The following is a 9,974-nucleotide window of genomic DNA, read 5'->3' as shown; positions in this document are numbered from 1 at the left end:
GGCCGGCAATGGTGCAGTGAGTCATGGAGATACGAAACATTAGCCTTCATTTCTCATCAGCCATGTCCCCTGGTTCACATCACAAAGGATTCTTTATGGAGCGATAGCGCGGGATCAGGATGTTATGGGTTCTAAATTCCGGGTTCGAATCCAGGCCTGATTTCGTGCTTTCTGTGCTATTTGGATTCAGTGTGCAAAGCGTACAAGAAGTCCAGAGGGTCTTTGGGAATCTGCTGCCAAAAAAAATTACAGGGTCACTGGTTAGCCATCTAGGCATGATCATATTTCAACATTAACTAAGCAAAAGCAAGTTATTCAAATCCAGCTAGTAACCTGGCAAGCCAAGGTATTTCTCAACTGTATAACCAAATAGGTGAAGAACAACGAGCTGAACGAACTTCTCAAGATTATTCAACATACATACCGTACCTGAACATGGAGATAAACAAAATTCTTAGGATTACTCAACATGCACACCTGAACATCTGGTGACGAACTACTCAAGATTATTCAACATGCAGACCAGAACATCTGATGACAAACTCATAATTACTCAACATGTATACCTGAACATCTGGTGACAAATTCCTCCAGATTACTCAACATACATACCTGAACATCTGGTGACGAACTCCTCAAGATTATTCGACATGCATACCTGAACATCCGATGACAAACTCCTCAAGATGAGTCAACATGTATACCTGAACATCTGGTGATAAACTCCTCCAGATTACTCAACATGCACACCTGAACATTTGATGAGAAACTCCTCCAGATTACTCAACATGCATACCTGAACATCTAGTGACGAACTCCTCCAGATTACTCAACATGCATACCTGAACATCTAGTGACGAACTCCTCCAGATTACTCAACATCTATACCAGAACATCTGACGACAAACTCAAGATTACTCAACATGTATACCAGAACATCTGATGACAAACTCAAGATTACTCAACATGTATACCAGAACATCCGATGACAAACTCAAGATTACTCAACATGTATACCTGAACCTCTGGTGACAAACTCCTCCAGATTATTCAACATGTATACCTGAACATCTGGTGACAAACTCCTCCAGATTACTCAACATGTATACCTGAACCTCTGGTGACAAACTCCTCCAGATTATTCAACATGTATACCTGAACATCTGGTGACAAACTCCTCCAGATTACTCAACATGTATACCTGAACATCTGGTGACGAACTCCTCAAGATTATTCAACATACATCCCAGAACATCCGACAACAAACTCAAGATTACTCAACATGCATACCTGAACATCTGATGACAAACTCCTCAACATGTATACCTGAACATCTGATGACAAACTCCTCAAGATTACTCAACATGCATACCTGAACATCTGATGACAAACTCAAGATTACTCAACATGCATACCTGAACATCTGGTGACAAACTCCTCAAGATTACTCAACATGTATACCTAAACATCTGATGACAAACTCCTCCAGATTACTCAACATGCATACCTGAACATCGACAAAAAAAACCCTCAAGATTACTCAACATGCATACCTGAACATCTGATGACAAACTCAAGATTACTCAACATGCATACCTGAACATCTGGTGACAAACTCCTCAAGATTACTCAACATGCATACCTGAACATCGACAAAAACAAACCCCTCAAGATTACTCAACATGCATACCTGAACATTGCACGGTGACATTGCCGGGGTGCTGGAGGATTTATTAATTGTCGGAATCCTTCGGATTTCGGAAATTATGTTGGTCAGTTGTGTGTGTCATTCTGTGTGTCTGTCTGTCTGTTTGTGTGTTTGTTTACCCTGTGGCATGACCAAACCGTTTCAGCGATCATGACCAAACTGGGTACAGACGTCGGCCATGGTCCAACTTAGACACTTGTCGTTTTTGGTGAATCTAGGTCAAAGGTCAAGGTCAAGATCACCGTAAAACCGAAATTCTTATTTTCACAATAATGTCTGCTAAAATGGTCGTATCGACTTCAAACCAAATCCAAAATGTGCATCTTCCAATTCTGCATCCAACCATATGTCTCATTGGGGGTGTCACACCAACACCCTTCTTCGCGGTCGGGGGTCGAATGTCAGGGGGGTCGGGTCAAAACTCTCAAATTGCGATAAAAACGCCATTTCAAGTCCGATTGACTTCCAAGTTATGATCATGACCAAACTAAGTGCTATAACTCATTAAACAGTAGCACTATCGACTTATAAGAACCAAATTGATTTCCAGGTTTTTGTTTTTTCATAGATCATGGAGATATGACAAAGTTATTCCAGAAATTCCTTGCTCAACGTGCAATCTCATTTTCTTGTTTGTTTGTCCAGGCGATATCTCAGCCATCCTTTGAGGAAGCTGAACTTTGGGGACAAAAGTGAAGATGTGCTTTCGCAAAAACGTCATTTTTAATGTTTTTATTAATTAATTATTTTCGACTAGCAAATACAACCCGTCACTTCGCTGATGATGGTGTGAAGAGGAGGGTGGTGGCGAAAGAGAAAGGGAGAGAGAGGGGGGAGGGAAGGAAGGGGCATGGAGAAAAGGAAGGGGAAGCGAGGAGTGGGTGAAGAAGGGAAGCTGGGAAGGGGAGAAGAGCGAGGAAGGGAGGTGGAAGTGGGGAGAGCAATGCCTCACGAAACGTTGCTATACACTGCGGGAGGGAGGTGTGTGAGAGACAGACAGAGGTGTGGGAGGAGAGTGCTGAATTTTATTCGGAGGGAGGAGTGAGGATGAGACAGACAGAGAGAGAGAGTGGGGGGGAGGAGGGAAGGAGGAAAAAATGATATTGGTGAGAGGTGGAGGTGGTGTTAGCAAAGAGAGTGATATGTTATGCTTAATGACTGAACACAAATAAAAACTAGAAAGGCACTCGGAAGAGAGCATACCTCCACCACCTAATACCTGATCCACAAGACCATATCGGGCCCAATATATGTTTGAACTATCATGCTACACAGTACGATATCGTTTTTGGCCCTATCAATGGTGAAGAATCACGTTTTTTTGTATACCTTGTCGAGGCTTGTACGAGAGCTAATACAAAATGCACAGCAAGGGGGGCATGAGACAAGAGGGGCTGGAGAGGGAAGGACAAAACAGTGGGGAACAGAGACATTAGGAGATCTGTGGAAGGGAGAGGGATGGGGTGGGAACACGGGGTATACAAGATGGACACTACAGGGACTTTCAGGAAGGAAAGCAGGGAATTTGAAGGAGGTTGGTTTGGGGTGGATCAACGGCGGTAGAAAAGATTGAGGATTTGGATGTTGGAAGATAAGATTTGGTGGTGAACAGCTGTTTTGAAGGCCTGGAGGGAAGAATGGGATTGAACAGAGTGTGGGACTTTATTCCAAAGGCGGGGAAACAGAGAAATGAAAGAGTGAAGTTGAGCAGTGATTCGTGATTTTGGTAGTTTTACCAGAAGGGGGTTGTTGGCGGACCTTGAGCACCCTGCAGAAATATGGTGGGGACGTAACATGACCTTGAGATGAAAAAGTGAAGGTGAGCAGTGATTCCTGATTTTGGTAGTTTTACTCGAAGGGGGTTGTTGGTGGACCTTGAGCACCCAATGCAGTTACAGACCTCTCACATACAGGGGAAACATATTGCAGACAGAGCATGGGGGGCGAGACTGGAGCAAAGACGGTAGAAGACAGAAAGACGACCAACCTGCCTTCAGTGAGAGAGTGAGAGGCCCAAAGACTTAGCCTCACCACGGGAGATACCAAAGACCCTAAATGCCTTGGTTTCCACAGCGTGAAGCCGAGAAAGGTGAGAGGCAGGAGCACAGTACTCCATCAGGCTGTGGAAGAAAACTTTGTATGTGGTCAGGAGCTCAGATGTGCCAAGGAAGGACTATGCATGATGGAGGATGCCCAAGTCGGCGATTGGCTTTGGAGGCGAGGTTTGAAATGTGGCTTTCCCAGGAAAAGTCATGGCAGATAGTGAGACCCAGAAGCTTGAAAAAAAGGACTTCTTCTAGAGGATTGTTGAGAAAGTAGAGGGAGGGGAGGTTCTAAACGGTCCTTTTGGAGTAACAAAGTGAGAGTGTGAGATTTGTCAGGAATATAAAAATTTTAAATATTAAATTTAAAACTTTAACAATTAAATAATTCTCGTATCCAGATCAGGATACGGATCTTCACCAAAATCGAATCAGTTCATCCTTGTCACACACCGAACCTGTCCACAAAATTTCATCCAGATCCGTCGAAACTTTTTGAGATATCCTGTACACAAACAAACAGACAAACAGACAGAAATGGGTGAAAACATAAACCTCCTTCACCTTCGGTGGTGGAGGTAAAAAAACAAATCTCATGTCAGAACAGCTGTACACACAATGACACAACAGTTTGTAATGTTAACCACTGGCACATCTGCAAAAACTTTGATATCCCAGTTCCAGAAAATTGGTGGGAACATCAACCACAAGCATGGACTGAAATCATGGAAGAACCGCTTACGTACGATCGAATGATCGCATCGAGCGTGAACATCAAAAACAAAGCATTGCGACCAGACATCATACATCGGTACAAAAAAGGAGAGAAGAAGCCATTGCGAAGTGAGGTGTTGATACCAGTGAGTTTGGACTAAACAATGCAGAATTCAAGAAAATGACCAAATACCAAGATCTAAAGAATGAAGTGAAAAGATCCTGGAAGCTGAAGAATGCCAAAGTTGTACCAGTGGTAGTTGGAGCTACAGGAATGATGAAAAAGAACCTCACAGAGATATTAAAATATTATCACAAATTAACTACAGTTGGAAGCTATCCAGGGCTCAGTACAGATCATGAAGAGAGCCTTCGGCACAAAACTTTGAGAATAGAAAACATCACAGCTTGGTCCATGAATCATGACCCCTTACCAAAATATAGGTTGATAGTTTGAAGCCACCCTGGGAGGACTCCATTCAACATTCTGAAACTCACATATGTAGATACCATTCAAGACACACACAAGTTAATGATAAATGGGGTTTCTGGAACACCCATTCAAATGAATGGGGGGGGGGAGGGAAAAACTTTCTGGCTGAAGCCCCAAAAGCTCAAAATAGGAGACTGATTTTCTCCCCACCTATCCCCTTCCCTCCCATACAAGCAAATGTAAAATTGAGACTATGAAAGATTGAGAATTACTGATTAAAGCACATCTTCTCTTTCATATTTTCATTCAACTCAAAGAGCAAACCAACGAATATTTGCCCATGTTCTACTTTAGGGAATAACTTAATTTTCTTATAACATTCATTTCCATCGAGTATATTCACTTTATCTCTTCAAGCACGAAAGAAAGGGAAGTTCACTCCTTCGGTTTTGTAAAATGGGGAAGTGCCTTTAAGAGCAGAGTCGTGCTGTGAAAATGAGGAAGTATTCCGTGCCCATCTCTCATGGTTATATCTTAAATCATCAGAACACTAACAGAACAAAGTTTAGCTAAAAACAGCTTTTAAACGTAGGTTTTATCAAAATCATTCAAAGCAAGCTGTTTCATTTTCATGTTAAAATGAGTCAGTCTGGAGTCAGCCAAGCTGCCTCGCCCGAACCATGCCAAAAAAATTCCAAACTCATTTCCTATGTGGGACACCCTGAAAAAACCATTGTTGTGTTATCTCCCATTACGTCATCAACAGGAGGTTATTTATTGCTCCGTATGCTCGGGCTCCGTATTTATGGCTCGGGCTTCGTATGTTTTATCTAGAGAATGGATTGTGCAGATAATTCCTCCGACCTTGGGGATCAATCGTTTTCACAAGATGACAGGTGAGATCCTTAACCAAATTCATTATTTGTTGTTTTATACAGAATTAAATCACTATACAACCAATAATTATTGTGTCTTTTTCTAACAGGTTGTCCCCAATAAGAACATTGTTGATAACTGATCTAGAACAGGAGGCCTTTGAATGACACGATGAGTGGCGAGAAATGAATGACTTCATTGAAGACATTCGATCGTTCAGAAGAGAATTGAATGACATTTTGTTGGCTGGAAAAAAGTTCTCTCACGTCCTCTGACCTTGAATGAGTCGAGTCAAAGGTGAGAAATTATCCCTCTGTCTCTCTGTGTGTCTTTATGTCCTTGTCTCTCTCCCTCTGTCTTTATCTCTCCTCCGTGTGCGTGCGTGCGTGTGTGTGTGTGTGTGTGTGTGTGTGTGTGTGTGTGTGTGTGTGTGTGTGTGTGTGTGTGTGTGTGTGTGTGTGTGTGTCTCTTTCTTTGACTCATTATTATTTTTATTTTTTTATTTTTCAGTTTAAACACCTGTCTGGATGAACCAAATACACAACTTAATCTTCTGGAGGAATCTGACACGACACTCCATCTTCTGGAGGTAAATGTTATATTTATTATTTTATTAATATCATGATATAATTATCTTTATATACCCCAATTGTTCTTCACTCTTTGTTTTGAACAGAATATGTTGATGGAGTTTCAAAACCAAAACAAACCGTCAGACTGCTGCGAAAGAATATTTTGTTCAATGTTATTACTTTTGTTTAATTATGAATGCTTTCCTTATAATTATCTGATTTTTAATTACAAGAAAAGAATAAATGAGATGTAAAGGTGGGGGGGGGTAGGTGTGCTCCCCCAATGACCCACCACCCCCCTCATCTCTCTCCCCTCCCCGTGTGTGTTTAGGGAAGGGTGAGGGGTGTATCAAAGGTGGGGGTGCACAGGGGAGTGGGGCTTGTGTGGGTGGGTGGAGCTTGTGTGAGTGGAGCTTGTGTGGGTGGGGCTTGGGTGGGTGGGGCTTGGGTTGGTGGGTGGGGCTTGTGTGGGTGGAGCTTGTGTGGGTGGGTGGGACTTGTGTGGGTGGGGCTTGTGTGGGTGGAGCTTGTGTGGGTATGTAATTGTTTATAAAATAAAATAAATATCTTTTAATATGTCATCTTGTTTCACAACAATATATTTATATTTTTTCAGTCGTGTGCATCATATAATCCCCAAATTCCTTTTTACTACATAATGTAGAACCGGATCGGATCACTTTTCCGGATCAGATGCAGCCGAGCAACACTACCAAGGACGTACCGGCTAAAAGGAACGGATCGTTGGGAATATAGTCCCGGCTAAAGTAGGATTCGGACCATGCTGGATCAATGGAATAAAAGACAAAAACGAGCAGGGAACATTCCGAATAATAATTTATTAACAGTCAACTTACAAAAGGAGACACAGAGCAGACAACGTGAAATTAATAACAATAATAATGATAACAATCTTCTGCAGTCTTACTTAAAGAGACATGTGCCAGCACACACACACACACACACACACACACAAGCACACACACACACGCACACACAGACACAGAAAACCCGATGAAGAGGGAGTTTTGAAACCAAGAAGGGAGGGGAGTTGAGGCTATGATCCCGGTACCTTTGCACCCGATAGCACAACGTGCCACAAATACGTTTCGGGGGGGGGGGGGGTGAATGCTCCATTGCGCGGTACCGGACAGTGGGCGCGTTGTCTCCGGCCCCAACCGCATGCGTGGAGACCGTGTTCGTGAAAGGAGGAGCTCGAGTCGAGAAGGGGCGGAGTCTAGAGTGCGAGGGTGGAGTGGTAGGCGGGACCAGGTAGGCGGGTGAGGTCGACGTTGTGTGGGTGGAGATGAAGATGCGGAGTCTGGTCAGCAGGAGGCGGGTCGTGGCGGTGTCGACGAGGCGAGGCAGAGAAAGAGAAAGAGCCAAGAGAGAGGGCAAGAGGGACTGCCCCGACCTTTATAGGGCCCGCAGCTCGGGGGGAGATCCCATGCCGAATCCAAACGTCATCACCCGAGTCGGGCGCTTCGATTGGCCCCGACCCCTCACATGGCCCGCCAACTTTGGCCGGAAACTGCCTCACTTTGTTTCCAGCAAGGCCATCCCAGACAGTGGGAATATTCCGCTCCGACCCCACGAGATGACACGAATCACCCACACCGAAATTGGCACGCGAATTGTCCTGCAAAAACCCCCGGGCCGTGCCCGGGCGACCGGTTGAGAGTCCCGCATGCCCGCTCGGGCGTTCGACCAGCGTCGATCAACACACTTGTTCCGCGCGTGCTAATGTGGCCCGCACTGTACATTCCCCGGCTCGATCGCAACTTCGCTGGCCGTAGAGACGAGAAGACGTTCACCATCCGTAGAGAATCCGCTGCTGCTAGTGAGGGCCAAAGGTACATCTCCATGGATAAATCCATGCACGTTTCATGAGCGGCGTGCGTGTCTGCTTTTGAGCACATTCCATGCAGTGCGCGCGGTTCCGCCATTATGCACGTGGCCAGCGCTCGCGTCCACACGACTCCGCTCGCGTGTGCGTGGGGCAAACACCATTATGCATCGGACATTGAGGTTAAAAAAGAACAAGCCGCTTCTACTCCGCACACTCGTATCGTGCCAAACATGGCGTGGAGTCGTCTTTATCGGCCGTCGTACACGTTTCGTGCAGCGTGGGCGTCGTGCTGGCTGTGTTTCCTGGGTTGTGAAAAACACCATAGCCTCTTAAGAGGTATTTATTCGCATGCCTTTTTAATGCAACCGGCAATCCTGCCCAGACCATCGGAAGCTCGAGTCTACAACCCCGCACTGCCAAGCACACATCACTCGCCGCACACGCCGGGTTTAGGGCTCGCCCGGGAACGAGGATCTCTGTGCAGCAGATCCCTCACCGCGCTGCACGTGCTGATTTACCTCAGGAATAATCAGACAAGAAGAAGAGTGGGGACGAAATGAAGGAGAAAATTATTTAAGTAACCCTAGCTATTAGATCATCGCAACGCACTCCCTTGTTGTCCCGCTAAACAAAAGGAAAGGGATTATCTACACGTATAATAATGGAATAACTGTCTTCGGACACCTATCTGTTGTCTGCATGCGATTCCGAGAACCGCAACAATATTTACCTCAGAAGTACACCGCTCCCTCCCAATTCCATCTCGACGTGGCAATGTCACGTGCTGGAAGATTTATTACTTACGAAATCTAAAGATTTCATAAGTATATTGATGCCTTCCGTTTCTGTTTGTTTGTTTGTTTGTTTGTTTGTTTGTTTGTAGGCACGATAACTCGAGAACGGAAGAAGCTACCAATGTCAAATTACATCACGTGATTCAGGAGGGTGATGGCTAGTGCTGATTAGATTTTGGTCAAAATCGGTCAAAGGTCAAGGTCACAGTGAGGTCAAATATTCGATTTTTGATGGTTTGGTACAGATAACTCGAGAACTGAAGAAGCTACCAATGTCAAATTACACCACGTGATTCAGGAGGGTGATGGTTGGTGCTGATTAGGTTTTGGTCAAAATCGGTCAAAAGGTCAAGGTCACAGTGAGGTCAACATCGGTATTGTAGCACTCTCTGAGGTTCAGAGAACGAGATCATGGTGGGTGGTAACTCCTACTATTGGTGTGGTCACTCTGATGGTTACCATGCCCAAGGAGTTCCTGTAGCTGTATCCAATAAGCTGACCCCAATGATAATTGAGGTAACACCGGTCAACGAGCGGATTATGAGACTAAGGATTCGTCACTCCTTGGGTGTCATTTCCCTGTTCTCTGTTTATGCTCCGACTGAGACAAGTGATCTCACCGTGAAGGATGCATTCTACGCCACGCTCGAGTCTGTGGTTGATCAGTGCCCCAGACGAGATACTCTTCTAGTCTTGGGGGATTTCAATGCATCGACTGGAACTGATAGGGATGGTTATGAGGTGTGTGTTGGTCCCCATGGGTCAGGAACTATGAACCAGAATGGCACTAAGTTCCTTAACTTTGCAAGAAGTCATGGACTTAGGGTGGCCAGTTCATGGTTTCAGTGCCCACAGGCTCATCGCTGGACTTGATATTCCAATGCAGGTGGTGTGGCAATGGAGATGGTCCATGTGCTCGTTGATGGTCGCTGGAGGATGATCCAGAACTGCAGAGTCGACTGGAGTGCTCAGTTCCTCAACACCGA

The 9,974-nt window shown here is 44.9% G+C and overlaps 1 long non-coding RNA gene across 1 annotated transcript; it reads left to right on the top strand.

Annotated features, from left to right (window-relative positions):
- The first annotated feature begins 5,054 nt into the window (after nt 1-5,054).
- LOC147010219 (uncharacterized) lies at nt 5,055-6,628 on the top strand. Its single transcript, XR_015052780.1, has 3 exons — nt 5,055-6,070; nt 6,284-6,362; nt 6,450-6,628. It is a non-coding gene; the product is annotated as an uncharacterized LOC147010219 (long non-coding RNA).
- The last annotated feature ends 3,346 nt before the right edge of the window (nt 6,629-9,974 follow it).

The sequence above is a fragment of the Eptatretus burgeri genome, chromosome 17, assembly GCF_056783735.1.
Source record: "Eptatretus burgeri isolate ZD-2024b chromosome 17, Ebu_testis_v1, whole genome shotgun sequence".
NCBI lineage: Eukaryota > Metazoa > Chordata > Myxini > Myxiniformes > Myxinidae > Eptatretus > Eptatretus burgeri.
This window is presented reverse-complemented; position numbering and strand designations above follow the sequence as displayed.